This window comes from Pseudorca crassidens, chromosome 3 (assembly GCF_039906515.1).
Source record: "Pseudorca crassidens isolate mPseCra1 chromosome 3, mPseCra1.hap1, whole genome shotgun sequence".
NCBI classification, from domain to species: Eukaryota; Metazoa; Chordata; class Mammalia; order Artiodactyla; family Delphinidae; genus Pseudorca; species Pseudorca crassidens.
Window position 1 is genome coordinate 125,705,789 of NC_090298.1, and position 15,706 is coordinate 125,721,494.

At 39.3% G+C, this 15,706-nt stretch overlaps 1 protein-coding gene across 9 annotated transcripts in view; it reads right to left on the minus strand.

Annotated features, from left to right (window-relative positions):
• Window positions 1–15,706, minus strand: part of CSNK1A1 (casein kinase 1 alpha 1) — a 50,578-nt gene that overhangs the window by 32,520 nt on the left and 2,352 nt on the right. The window lies entirely within an intron of this gene.

Consider the following 15,706-nt stretch of genomic DNA (forward strand, 5'->3'; position numbering starts at 1 on the left):
GAGAAAAAAGAACATTTGTTTAACGTAGGTCTTCCCCCTCTGACTTGATTGGTGACGGTTAATTTTATGCATCAACCCGACTGGGCTAAGGGATTCTGAAATAGCTGATAAAATGTAAAACAGTATGTGAAGGTATCTCCAGAAGAGATTAGCATCTGAATGACAGGCTAAAGAAAATCACCCTCCCTAAAGTGGGGTACCTGAACAGAATAAAAAGGCAGAGGAAGAGAAATTTCCCTCTCTGCTAGAGCTGAAACATTCATCTTCCATCTTCTGCTCTAGGACATCCGTGCTCCTGGTTTTCAAACCTTAGGACTCAAACTGGGACGTAAATGATTGGCTCCCCTGGTCTCAGGCCTTTAGGCTTGATCCAGAACTACACTGCTGGTTTTCCTGGGCTTCCAGCTTATAGACCACAGGTCATGGGACTCCCCCTTTTTTTTTTAATTTTTTTTTTATACAGCAGGTTCTTATTAGTTATCTATTTTATACATATTAGTGTATATACATCAGTCAAAATCTCCCAATTCATCCTACAACCACCCCCACCACCACCACTTTACCCTCTTCGTGTCCACACGCTTGTTCTCTACATCTGTGTCTCTATTTCTGCCCTGCAAAGCGGTTCATCTGTACCATTTTTCTAGGTTCCACATATATGCGTTAATATACGATATTTGTTTTTCTCTTTCTGACTTACTTCACTTTGTATGACGTCTCTAGATCCATCCACGTCTCTACAAATGACCCAATTTTGTTCCTTTTTGTGGTATATATATGTACCACATCTTCTTTATCCATTCATCTGTCAATGGGCATTTAGTTTGCTTCCAGGTCATGGGACTTCTTAGCGTCCATAATCGTCTGAGCAAATCCCTCATAATAAATCTCTTTCTCTCTACCTATAAATATATCTCGCTTTATTGCTCTTTGCAGGTATCACGTTTTTTACAAACTGTGGCAACCCTGCCTTGAACAAATCCATCAGCACCATTTTTCCAACAGTATATGCTCACTTTGTGTTTTTGTCACATTTTCATTATTTTTATATTTTCGTTATTATTATATTTGTTATGGTGATGATCTGTGATCTTTATTTTTTTATTTATTTATTTTTTTGCGGTACGCGGGCCTCTCACTTTTGTGGCCTCTCCCGTTGTGGAGCACAGGCTCCGGACGCGCAGGCTCAGCGGCCATGGCTCACGGGCCCAGCCACTCCGCGGTATGTGGCATCTTCCCAGACCGGGGCACGAACCCGTGTCCCCTGCATTGGCAGGTGGACTCTCAACCACTGCGCCACCAGGGAAGCCCTGTGATCTTTATTTTTGATGTTATTATTGCAAAAAGTTACCACTCGCTGAAAGCGCAGATGATGGTTAGCACTTTTTGGCAATAAAGTATTTGTAAATTAAGGTAGGTACAATTTTTTTAGACATAATGCTATTGCACACCTAACAGACTACAGTATAGTGTAAACATAATTTTTAATGCACTGGGAAACCAAAAAATTCGTGTGACTTTGCTTTATTGTGGTATTCTGGAACTGAACCCATAATAACTCTGAGGTATGCCTGTATATATGATCCATCGGTTCTATTTCTTTGGAGAATCCTAGTATAATAGGGGCGGCCATTTTATGTCTTGTTCACAACTCTATATTCCCAGCATCCAGCACAATGCTTTACATGCAAGAAATGCTAACATTTGCTGAATTAAAGAATAAAAAGCTGTATTAGAGGTTTTTACCAGGCTAGGGCATGCTTGACGTGGCAGATGAGGAAAACAAAAAAAGGAATACAAAAATACTACCTGTACCGAAAGTATAAAGTCATCAGGAAGCATCTACTCATCTTTGATTCAAATAAGTCAAATAATTATAAAAGTTTAGAAGTGACAGTCGTAACAGATAAATGTCTTTTCCTATGCCATTTATCTTCCCATCTTTAAATTATTAATGTCAGAGTCTTCACTGAACTAAAAGTATGAGCACTGAATCAGTGCTGTAATATACCCATTTTCATAGCATCTACATTCTCAAGACAGTGCATCTCAAACTTAGTCTCCAGCCAAATTATCATCATCCAACTTTTATGTTCCTTTTTATGAGGGTAGAAATTAAGGACCTGGTCTAGTACAATCTCGCTCAACTCTAAGAACTAGCTCAAATTCCCCCTTTAGGTTGCTACTGCTAACAGTTCCAGCCACCTTACTCTCTTTAGTCTGAATTCCTTTTAATGTTCCTATACATTAATATTTACGTACACCATCCTTAACAGTAGAATTTTGCCTTTCATAATATTATAAAAACTATAGATAGCTCTTCTTCCCATCCTTCAACAGCACCCAAATTACCATGGGCCAAAAAAAGTCACCTACAGGCAATTCTTGTTTATCTTTTCCTGTATCTTTCTTCTTGCTTCTCATTGTAATCATGCCACGTTGCCTTCTCTTCCCTTTTTGTTCTGTTTCTGGCATGAGTGTGTCGGGGTTAACAATTCATTTAAAACAGTCAAGAAAGGCACTTCCTTCTCCCCCCTCCTCCTAAATTACCAGACCGTCAACAGCAGGCGACCCTCAACCACAACCCAAGCCCTCAATTCTCAATTTAAATTCCTGAGTCTCAAAAGTCACCAATCCTCCTAGTACTGCATTCAATAGTTGATTACTTCTGAAAGGTGGAAGCATCTATGAACTTGAGTCTTAAGACACTGTAATCCTTTAACCTAGAATTGTTAGTACTTATTAAGCTCCATTTTATTAATGGCATTCATCATGAAAGCAGAACTATGATGCACAGCTTTGACTACATTTTGATTCATGTAACTCTTCGGCGCTTCTAAAGAACTAGACACAGGACTAAAATGTGGGTAACCTCCTGATTTTCTATTAACTCTTGGTATACAAGATTGCTGTGTAACTCTCATTCTCCTTCTCTGCCCATATTTGCTCCTTAGATTTGTGGCCTGCGTTTTACTTTGAATACCTAGGTACCTAGAATTTAATGAACTAAACTTTTCTCTTGCCATCAAAAATTTAAGACCAGGCTTCCCTGGTGGCGCAGTGGTTCAGAATCTGCCTGCCAAGGTAGGGGACACGGGTTCGAGCCCTGGTCCAGTAAGATCCCACATGCTGCGGAGCAACTAAACCCGTGCGCCACAACTACTGAAGCCCTTGTGCCTAGAGCCCGTGCTCCCCAACAAGAGAAGCCACCACAATGAGAAGCCCGCGCGCCGCAACGAAGAGCAGCCCCCGCTCACAGCAACTAGAGAAAGCCCACATGCAGCAACAAAGACCAAATACAGCCAAAAAAAAAAAAAAAATTAAGACCATCAATCTATTTCCTCCTCTTGCAATTTCATTTAAAACACAATTCATATTTTATAAGGTCAGTAACACAAAATTTTTATTCATAATGCTTTGGATTTACAACTTGCAGAAATACCTTTGAAATAGTTTGGGATCCAGAGCATTTTAACTAGAGAAAGACACTCATTGCTGCTATTTGGCTACTGCAGGGAACTGGAAAATCAGGTTTAATAAAGAAAACAGACACTAAGTTTTCTGGTGAATTAAGCAACTAGAACCAGAAACACAAATACCGATTAGACCGATTTCTCCATACTAAAAACTGATTTAGACGTTAAGTAAGAAAAGAACCACAGTTTTAGCTGTGGGTATGGTGATCAGAGTAATAATTCTGATAATGTGATGAATTCAAGAAATTTTAGATATTAATTCTATCTTTTTTTTTAATTTTTAAAATTTATTTATTTATTTATTTAGACCACGGTCTTCGTTTGGGGTCTTCGTTTCTGTGCGAGGGCTTTCTCTAGTTGCGGCAAGTGGGGGCCACTCTTCATCACGGTGCGCGGGCCTCTCACTATCGCGGCCTCTCTTGTTGCGGAGCACAGGCTCCAGACGCGCAGGCTCAGTAGTTGTGGCTCACGGGACTAGTTGCTCTGCGGCATGTGGGATCTTCCCAGACCAGGCCTCGAACCCGTGTCCCTTGCATTGGCAGGCAGATTCTCAACCACTGCACCACCAGCGAAGCCCCTTAATTCTATCTTTTACTTCACCAAACCTTTCCCAGAACTTTCCTAGGTCTTCCAAACCTTTTTTAATTGGCTAATTTCCCTACCCTTACAATCTCACACCCCTGGGGAGGGCACTGATAAGCATAGAAGTAATTTAAAATTGAACAAGACTAGAAAGGGAAAAGAAAATAAATACTGGAAATCCACCAACTGAGAGACCAATCCTGCATCAATGTATTTAGCTACAATAACCAAGAACTTGCCCAAACAAGTTGTGTGGGTGGGTGGGAGGTGCTAGTTCTACACCAAGTGTTCTGAATCTTTTCTGTTGTCATGGATCCCCCACCTTTGGTAGTCTAATGAGGCCTACTGATCCCTTCTCAGAGTATTTTAAATGCATAAAATAAAATATATAGCATTATAAAGAAAACCAATTTTAGAGAAATTCAGTTACCATAAAATTACTTTAAAATCAATCTTGCTATAGTAATATACATGCTCCATATTAAAGCATTAAATAAGATTTAGAGGCAGGTCTAACTAGTACTATAATTTTGGATATAAAGACTATTTTGGGGGCTTCCCTGGCGGCGTACTAAGTACTAAGTACTAAGTAGTACTAAGTATCAAAGCACATTTTTTTGTTCGTGGTTTTTTTTTTTTTTTTGCGGTACGCGGGCCTCTCACTGCTGTGGCCTCTCCCGTTGTGGAGCACAGGTTCCAGACACACAGGCTCAGCAGCCATGGCTCACGGGCCCAGCCACTCTGCGGCATGTGGGATCTTCCCGGAGGGCGTGAACCCGTGTCCCCTGCATCGGCAGGCGGACTCTCAACCACTGCGCCACCAGGGAAGCCCTTTGTTTGTGTTTTTAAAATTTGCGGGTTAAGGAACATTTATGCATCTTTTAAGGCAGAGGGCAAGGAACAAGGGGACTGATGTGGAAATCCTACAGCATAATTCAAAGATCTTAGGGATGATATTGTGAGTAAAGGATTAGTAGTAGCAGTTAGGAGGGTTAGGATGAAGAAGGAAAGCGAATCATCTTAATTGACATTATTATTGCTGAGTGAAACACATATGATGCCCAAGTTTTAGATCTTATTCTGCAGTCTATTTACCTTAAAAATCTGTTTACAGCAGGGTTCTTAACTTGGTTCAGGGATTTACCCTCCACAAGGTCAGTGAATTGGATAGGAAAACAATTCCACCCTTATTTTCATGTACTTCCCCGGCGGCGTACTAAGTACTACTAAAGCTCCTATTAATTTACCCTTTCAATATTTATGGTGGCTAACAAGACAAAACCCAATAATTCTTGCTCTCATAGCTTACAGCACAGTCTGTGTAGGCAAACACATATGATGAAAGAGAAACTGATGGTGAGAAGGTACAAATTATGGGGACCCAACAGATCTTTCAGAGGGAGGCATTAGGAAAAGCTTCTCGACTAAGAAGTATGTTGATTCTTGAAGCATGAACAGAAGACGGCCAGGTAAAGAGGTGTGTCGGGGTTAGGAGTACGCATTAAGCTTGTTATTCACAAGAAACTGAAAGTACCCAGCATAGTTGGTTCATTGTAAGACAAGATCATCCGATTTTCTTGTTCACGGTTAACTTGTTGAAAATCTAGTTTCTATTTGCCATCTTACTTTCATTTTTTGTTCTTGGTTCCCAGTATAATGGTTATCATTCTCATCATACTACCCAAAATTATACTTCAAAGATCACAAATGGTCCTTGCTGTCACTGCTCTCTCTAGCTTTGGTCATAGTAGTACTGGAAGACAGTATGTGGAGAACTGGAACCTCCAGAGGAATACAAGTATTAAAATATACTATTCCACTGGGAAATGGGACAATATACCTGTAGTTTCACAATACCAATTATAAAGGGTTGATCAAATCTTTTCTTTTTATTTATTTATTTTTGGCTGTGTTGAGTCTTCGTTGCTGTGCGCGGGCTTTCTCCAGTTGTGGTGAGCAGGGGCTACTCTTCATTGCAGTGCGCGGGCTTCTCATTGTGGTGGCTTCTCTTGTTGCGGAGCACAGGCTCTAGGCACGCAGGCTCCAGCAGTTGTGGTGCACGGGCTTAGTTGCTCCGCGGCATGTGGGATCGTCCCGGACCAGGGCTCGAACCCGTGTCCCCTGCACTGGCAGGAGGATTCTCAACCAGCAGGATTCTGCACCACCTGGGAAGCCCCAAACCTTTTCTAATAGGCAAATGTATAAAGTAGATTAGTAGCTATCTAGGCCTGGGGGGATATGGAGAGTGATTGCTAATGTGTTCAAGGTGGTTTTTTTTGGGGGGGGGGTGATGAACATTTTAAAATTGGATTATGGTGATGGTTGCACAACTGTACATATAGTAAAAACCACTGAATTGCACACTTTAAGTAGATGATGCTTACATAGGTAAATTATCTCAATAAAACTGTCAATCTTTTACCAAAATCTGCTCCTCCAGTCTCTGTTTCAACACTTATTAAGGACCTGCTGTGTGTGTGATACTGCTGATAAGGATGCCATAAGCAGCATAAGGCCTAAAAGAACAGGTAAGTGACAAGTACAATATAAAAGCGACAATAAAGTAAATATAAAACACAGAGGAGGGCTTCCCTGGTGGCGCAGTGGTTGAGAGTCCGCCTGCCGATGCAGGGGACACAGGTTCGTGCCCCGGTCCGGGAAGATCCCACATGCCGCGGAGCGGCTGGGCCCATGAGCCATGGCCACTGAGCCTGCGCTCTGCAATGGGAGAGGCCACAACAGTGACAGGCCCGCGTACCGCAAAACAAAAACAAACACAGAGGAGCAAGCAACTTATTCAGAAGATAAAAGGGAAGGCTTCTTAGAAAAGTTAGTATCTGAGCTAAACTTTGAAAAATGCCCGTTACCTCTCAACATAGTCTCCTACTTTCAGTCACTCCTCTACAGTTTCATGGTGTCGTTTCTCTGCTATGAAAACCAATGCCCCTCCCTAATTACACACCAAAAAAAGCAAAGTTTCATGTGTATATGAGGAACTCCAAATATCTGATCTCTGCCTATCCTTTTTTTTTTCTCTGCCTATCCTTTAATTCTATGTCCTTATTCCCTCACCAGACTGCCCTCAGGCCATATCACTGAGTCAACAGTGACTTACTAAGCATGACTGTATACTGAGCTCTATTCCAGCCAAAGCCCAAAGCCTTACAGTCTCATTCCTTTTCTTTCTCTGGAATAGCTATTACCTCCTCCTAAAAACTGACTTCCTTTAACTGCAACACCCCATTATCCCAACTCTCCTCTTGCCTTGATTAACTCTGAATTTCCACCACAGGGTTCAGTCCTCACTTCTCAATTTCCTTTCTCCACTATCACTTCTATGCTGATCTTGCTCAGATCTAACACCAGTCCTAGTTCCCTGGCCTAGGATTAGGTCTGTATTTTCTGCTAACTTAATTATACAAGAGCTAAACTTGGGATACGCTGCACCTTAAACTCAACACATCCAAAGCTATAACCATCCACCCTACTTTTAAAGTGTTTAGGACTTTGCACTCCCAATGCAGGGAGCATGGGTTCGATCCCTGGTTGGGGAACTAAGATCCCACATGAGGCAGCCAAAACAAAACTGGGCCCCCTTTTCCTTCTTCCTAATTTAAATCTCAAATTCTCAAGGCTAAAATGACTTACCTCCACTCCTTAAGAAGAGAAATATGAGAAAACGTACATTAAAATGTTAGAGCAAGGGACTTCCCTGGTGGCACAGTGGTTAAGAATCCACCTTCCAATGCAGGGGGCGCGGGTTTGATCCATGGTCGGGGGAACTAAGATCCCACGTGCTGAGGGGCAACTAAGCCCGCGTGCCACAACTACTGTGCCCACACGCCGCAACGGAGACCCAGTGCAGCACGCATAAATAAATAAATAAATAAATAAATACCTTAAAAAAATGTTAGAGCAAAAAAGTAACAAAAATCAAAATATCTCTTAGTACACTTCAGAGACCAAAAGGTTTCCTTTAGGGTGCTTTTTGCACTATAGGAATCACCTGTATTAAGACAGTTTTACATATAAAGATTTAAGAGAACAAATAATTTTGGCTAGATGAAACATTCCCCCCACCACATTCTACAGTAATTAATTTGCTTAGCAAATCCTTCTTAAGTAGATAGATTCTAGGTTAAAAAAATTTTAACTCAAATTTCTCTGTATTAGCAAATGAACACAAAAGAAAACAAACAATTCCAAAGTTTGATACAATCTTTTAAAAGTAGACCAGAAGAAAGAACACAAAGTCTGGGCTTGAAATGTTAATGCAGATATAGGAAAGGGGAAAAATGGAAGAGGCAACGCAAGCTATTATAAAGCAACGATCTAACCTGAAAGAAAAAAGCAATGAATGAACACATGAATATCTATCCATAAATTTAAATTCTATGTAAACCTGAACTAATAATATAGAACTATGCAATATATACTTATAAAAATAAGCCCTTCAGTGACTAGACAATTAAAAAGTGGCCCAGTAAACCAGAAGTTGGATTTGAAAATGGGAAGCTGGTTGAACTCACAGTATATGCAATACAGTGCAAAGAACAGTGAACCAGCAGCCAAAAAAAAAACAGGTTCTAGTTCTGGCTTTGCCATTTTCTTACCGGCATAAGCCATTTTTGCTCACTGATAAACCTTTTTTTTTTTTAAAGAACTATATATTTATTTATTTATTTATTTGGCTGCACCAGGAATTATTTGCAGCACACGGCATCTTCGTTGCTGAGTGCAGGATCTTTAGTTGTGGCGTGCTTTAGTTGCGGGGTGCAGGATCTTTTAGTTGCGGCATGTGGGATCTAGTTCCCTGACCAGGGATCCAACCTGGACCACCTGCATTGGGAGCACAGTCTTAGCCACTGGACCACCAGGGAAGTTCCACTGATAAACATTCTTAATATAACTTATCTATTATACCTATCAAGAGATACAATAGTAATTATGAGATTGTAAAAGCACTACACAAACAAAAGGATTACTTTCATTACAAAAAGCAGTTGCCCAACAATTATGAAATGACAACAACCAAGACAACAATAGTCAGAGCCCTCTCAGCAAAATAATCACTAACTACCCCCAACTGCTCAATACAATGGAGTGTCAAAACCTCAACACAGTATTTCCCAAAGCATGGTTCTGCGGTCTTTAGCAGAAATTACCTGAGGTTACTTGTTAAAAATACAGACTCTTGGGGCCCATTCCAGTACTGGTCAAACAAATCTGGGGGTGAGACAGTAAACCCTACATTTTAAACAAGCTCTGTAGGTAATTATTATGCATGGTTGATGTTTGAGAAATGCTGACTAAGCAGGATTCACAAGGAGACATAATGGGGTCCCTGCTGACCTCTCCAATCAAGGCAACCTCTGCATGGTTCAGAATGCTGTTTGGGGCTCAAACTCATATTATCCCTTTGATGTTAAGGGAAGGTTCATGTCCTTACAGGAGATTTAGACATCTTTGCTCCTAATTTTCAGCAAGAGACAAATTCACAATTATACACATGTCAGGTACATGGCAGATGCTCAATAAGAACGTAAGCCTCACAAAATTTTTGTCTGTTCACTGAAATGTGCCCAGTATCTGAAACTGCCCACCCAGTATGTAGTAGGCACTCAAATATATGTATTTGTTGACTGAATGAAAAACGTTTGCTAATTCTCTAGAAGGTACTGTACAGGTACTGTAAAGTTCACTATCACTCTCCAACAACAGAGCTTTAATTTTTAGAGAAAAACCCAACATCACTCCCTTTCTTAAGAAGGATACAAAGTATTAATATTATGGAGGTCCAAAAATGAGAACACTAGGATTTCAATAAGTGAAGCTTAGTGGTAACAATAATTTCAATCAAGTGAGAAGAGCCAAAAGTAAAACAACCTAACGTGAATACATAGTGAATAGGGTAGTAAAGGAATGGAAAAGGAAAAGAATGGTATTTACATAAAGGTATAAAATCCAGTCTTTTAAGAATTTCATTATAGTGTTACCAAGGACAATGTATTAGACACTTCTAATATAACTGAAAGACTTGGAAAATTTGGAACTTAAAACAAAATTTACAAAAACTTCATGCTACTACTTTCCAACAAGGCAGCTTTAAATCAGATCTCACACTCCCCTTGCCATAAAAGCCACCTTAAGTACAGAATAATCTGGCAGTGTAAGGAAGTGTAACAGATAAGTACTCAGAGCAGCTTCCAGACAACCTGAAATATAGGACAGCCTCAATTTCAGGTTAATCTGCAAACCTTGCCATTGCACACTTAAAGATGGCACAAACAAAACATATGATGTGTACTATGTATGCTTAGTCACTGTCGCCATCGTTTCCCTTTAATAAAAAAAACTTCTGTACAAAAACTGCAAGTCAGAACCAAAAGAAATTCCAAAAGGCCAATTCACCACTGATAAATACTTATGCTGACAAATGTCCACCACATTAGCAAGTCTTTACTGTGAAATTAATAGACACCAGCATTTTGATATGGTAGTATCTTTATATCAGGATTCAAAGCTAAATCAACTAGTACAGCCATATTTCCATTTGTAAACTGCAAACCACCTAGTGAGTTCAGCTGAGTTCACTTAAGAAATACTAAAAGTGGGAATTCCCTGGTGATCAGTGGTTAGGATTCTGCACTTCCACTGCTGGGGGCCTGGGTTCAATCCCTGATTGGGGAACTAAGATCCCAGAAGCCGAACGAGGCAGCCAAAAAAAAAAAAAAAGAAATACTAAAAGTCATACCCCCAAATCAATTAAATCAAAATATCCGAGGTTAGGAGCCAGGTGTCAATATTTTTTTTTAAGTTTTCTAAGTGATTCCAATGTGCAGCAAAGTTTGGGAACCACTGAAAGAGGCAGTAAGATCTATTCAAATAACACATCAGCTGTGTGACTCTAGGCAAATTAACCATTTTGACTCACACTTTATATAAAACCTCAACTTACAGGATTGTTGTAATGATTAAATGAGACCATGTGCAATGCCTGGATATTGGTTGATTCTTTTTTTCTTGCGCATAGATGGAAAAAAGAATGTTTAGCCACACTAAATTCAACCAACTACCCACTTATTTCAAAGTACATTATCAATATTATGAATAAAAGGCAACTAAAACAAAATGTCATTGCAGAGAATGGAAGATGCACCTTTTATTCTACTGATCCCATCAATTTATATAATGCATTAAAAAAACTCTTAAGGGCTTCCTGGTGGCGCAGTGGTTGAGAGTCCGCCTGCCGATGCAGGGGACACGGGTTCATGCCCCAGTCCGGGAAGGTCCCATATGCCGCGGAGCGGCTGGGCCCGTGAGCCATGGCCGCTGAGCCTGCGCGTCTGGAGCCTGTGCTCCGCAACGGGAGAGGCCACAATTGTGAGAGGCCCACGTACCACACAAAAAAAAAAAAAAACACTATATATATATATATATATACACACACACATATAAAACCTATGTTGTCACAAAACATAGCCTACCAAGGATTAGCAGTATTAAAAAAAAATCAAATATTCTTTATCTCATTAGGGAGTGTGGGTTACATCAGTGTATGCATTTGTCAAAACTGAGTCAATGGCACATTGATCTATATACACTTCACTGTATGAAAATTACATGTCATTTAAAAAAATTCCATTAAGACATGGATAAGTACATGTTATGTGATTACTAGTTATTAACAATTTTCAAGAGCCACCTGAGATTGTATTGGAAATACAAACAGTAACAAAAAGCATAATTTAGACTAGTTATTCATTTATATTATGAAACCTATTAAGGTACTCATTTAGCCTCAGAAAAACTTCTGTTAAAACTCAAAGGCTGATTTTAAGAATAAAATGGAATAAACCAAAAGATTAGATTTATAACATTTGTTTCAAACTCTAGTTTTCTCTTGCATAGACTTCTTGACATTAAAGTTTCTTACTAACCAGGACAGATCATGAGAAAACATCACTAAATCATACCTTAGGTACAGATTAAATGTACTCGGAAACAAAATAATCTAGCTCTAAAATCGACTAAAGCCAAGGTAGTAAAATCCATGGACTATACAAGGGTTTACAAGTATTTACTCCACTTTAAGATACAAATTAATAATGTCCACAAAAGTTCTCATCCAGCAATCCATGGATTCAAAAGGAAGAATAAGAATCATAAGGATCTAATTAAATAATAATACAAACAATAGGTTACTTACATTTATCAGTTTTTCTGTATGAGACCAAACGCCATAGAGTGAAGGAGGCAAAATATGGCTCTGCAGCATCAAATGAAAAGGTGTGGGTTATGTGAGCAGACATGATTTGACCTTGACATAAAGGTGAAAATGGCTCACAGGAAAATTGGAAGTTAGGAGATTTCTAGTAAGCCCTCTGAGACTCAACAGTCTAATTTATATACCATGAAGTGTTGGGCTATTATCTCTCAGGGTTCATCCAGCTCCAAATGCTGTCTAAGCATCATTACATTATTCCATTACTAGAAATCCAGCATAAGCCAATATACGTACCCTTAGTGTACCACGGATTCAGTTACTGTATGAATCCTGTGATCTGTAATGTTATCTCTCTAATAAAGACATACCCAGTGTAGACATCATCTTTGTTCTCTGATAAGAATATTAGAACTTATTTACAGGATATATGCCCAGTGCCAAAAAGCTAAGATTAAAATTTAAGCTGCTTTTAACACTGGACAGTAAGGATTAACTAGTACTTTATAAATATCTCCTAGAATATTTGACATTCAAAGAGGGCAAAAAAAAAAAAAAAGTGGTGAAAGAAACAAGACAACTGGGACCTCCCTGGTGGAGCAGCGCATAAGACTCTGTGCTCCCAATGCAGAGGGGCCTGGGTTCAATCCCTGGTCAGGGAACTATATCCCACATGCATGCCGCAACTAAGAGTTCACATGCCACAAGTAAGGAGCCCACGTGCTGCAACTAAGACCCGGTGCAACCAAATAAATAAATAAATATTTAAAAAAACAACAACAACAAAAAACAAGACAACCAAAATTATCCTATGCCCCTCCTATTTTCTTTATCATGTTTTCCTATAAAAGTATATCCCATTAATTTACTTTCTCCTAAGTGGTAACCTATGGTTTACCTGATACAGGTAGCATTTTTAAGGTCCTGAGTGGTATCTCACTACTAAAATATCATTCAAAGGTAAGATCTAGACAAAACACCAAATGTGATGAAATGCTTTCTAGCTACCATCATCTGAAAATAAATCTTAAAATTCAGAGCTGAAAGTTCTAAGATCAACTAGGCCAGTGACTTACTTAAGTACAGAAACTTGTTCAAACAAAACCCTGCCCAAAAGCTCAGCATGCAAAACTAGAAAATTACCAACCTGGCAAAACCCTCTTTTGATTTCAAAAATGAGGAAACTGATATGCCCAAAGAGGTTAAGGGACTGACAAACCCCAGATCACTCAATCAGTACCACATGGCAGATTTAGAGCCTGCTTCTTTAGAGAACAATTTAATTCAGTTCAAAGTGGCACAAAGAAAGGGAGGGTTGTAACAGAAACACAGTAATTTAAAATGAGCTGCCAGAGGTCAATTCACAAGGCCCAAGGACTTTCAGTTTCTTAAAAATATCAAGAGACTGAATGCCATCCTCTCATTCTTGCTCTTTACACTCACTGGATGCTATGCTTCTGCACAATAGATCCCTTAGTAAGGTCCTTACATACTAAGGACTTGATAAGGCAGGTATGCTATATAGGCTAGGTAATTTTCAGCCCTCGTTTTAGAATATCCCATAGTATCTTTAAGAAAATTGCAGGGTGTGGGGTGGATTGGGGGAGGAGGGAGATATTAGTGTGGTATAAATGCAGCAAATCTAAAAATTTTTAATTAGTGTCAACATTTCTAAAACAATGGGTAACAGAAGAGACTGCCCTTTTAATCTAGCTAAGCTGAATAATTTAATTCAATATTTCCCAAGTAAATATTTATTAAGTGTATACTATATATAGTTGATGTGGAAATAGTGGGGAACAAACAGCAAAGGGGAAGATGTTGCCACCCAAAATAAAGAAAGCTTGTGTAAGTCCTTATCTTTTCCACTTCAGTGGACAAACAGTTCTCTCACACTGTACTTTAAAAGCAATGATCCATTTTTTGTTTCTATGTACCTGGACTCTACTACTCCTAAAACAAATTTACTCTTTCCTCACCCTCATGCAATTACTACATTCTGCCTTAGAGACCACTCCCAGAAGCCACACTTTACTCTTGGATGCCCTCCCCAACCAGTTCACCAAGCTTTCTTCCTTAGAGCCAGATCCTGAAGTCCCATCTCCTCTCCCAGGAAGTCTTAACTTGAAAGTCAGGTTAACCTCTTTAGCTCCATCCAGTTTATAACTACCACAACACCCTCTGCACTCAACCTCTTAGAATTTTGCTCACAAGTCAATTTCATTTATTGATGTGTGTAATCAGTATATTGACTATTGCCCTTGTTGGTCTGTATCAGTGTTGTCCTTAAATAAAAGCTACCAAATAAAAGTGCATGTATTTAATTTGCGTTTAGCACTGAAAATGCCAGATGCTTACTGCCTTTTTTTTTTTGCGGTACGCGGGCCTCTCCCTGTTGTGGCCTCTCCCATTGCGGAGCACAGGCTCGGGACGCGCAGGCTCAGCGGCCATGGCTCACGGGCCCAGCCGCTCCGCTGCATGTGGGATCTTCCCGGACTGGGGCACGAACCGGTGTCCCCTGCATCGGCAGGCAGACTCTCAACCACTGCGCCACCAGGGAAGCCCTTACTGCTTTTTTGAAAATGATTTCAAATACATTAAGTTCAACCTGATTTGTGAAATTTATAAAACCTCCCAACACAGATGAATCTCAAAAGCATTACGTTAAGTTAGAGAAGCCAGACACAAATGACCTCATACTGTATGATTGCAATTACATGTAATTCTAGGAAAAACTAGTGATGGAAAGCAAATCAGCGAGATCCAGGGTGGAGAGATGAAAGTAAATACAAAGGGAAAGGAATTTAAAAATTTTAGGCGAATGCAATTGATATTTTTTATTTTGTGAAGAAAAAAGCTAGATATTTTAATCAAGGTTTTCACTTTTCCACAATAACAAATTTATTTTCCTACACAGCAGGGTTTTGTTTTTTTTTTAAAGGGATGAGAACCATTAAAAATCTCAAATCTGGATTATCTCAGATTTCACATTAATCTTTACCTCATAAGATAAACCTGGAATTTTCTTCCTAATAATTTATTTTGACTTTGAACCAATAGAAAATCGTTATCACTCAATTTCTCCATTAAAAATGTCTATCAGCATTGGAAAATTTTTAAGGATAGTGTCACTCCGGTTGTTTCCACATCAGAATTAATGTATATAACCCAGTCATTAATTCAAGATTTGAGGAATAAAAGCTGGGATAGTAAAACACGCTACAGTAAATACCATTCCAGTTAATTCTCAACTACCTCCGTATCTTTTTGCAAATGTTATTTTTGAGTAATTGTTGGAAAATGGTTGAGTCTTAAACTATATTTTAGTCTCTACTCTGGAAAGAGGCTCTTTAATCTCAAAAATCAAACTATTCTAAAATCCTTTAAAGTTAACCATTTAAAAGAACCCAGTGTCTTCATCTGG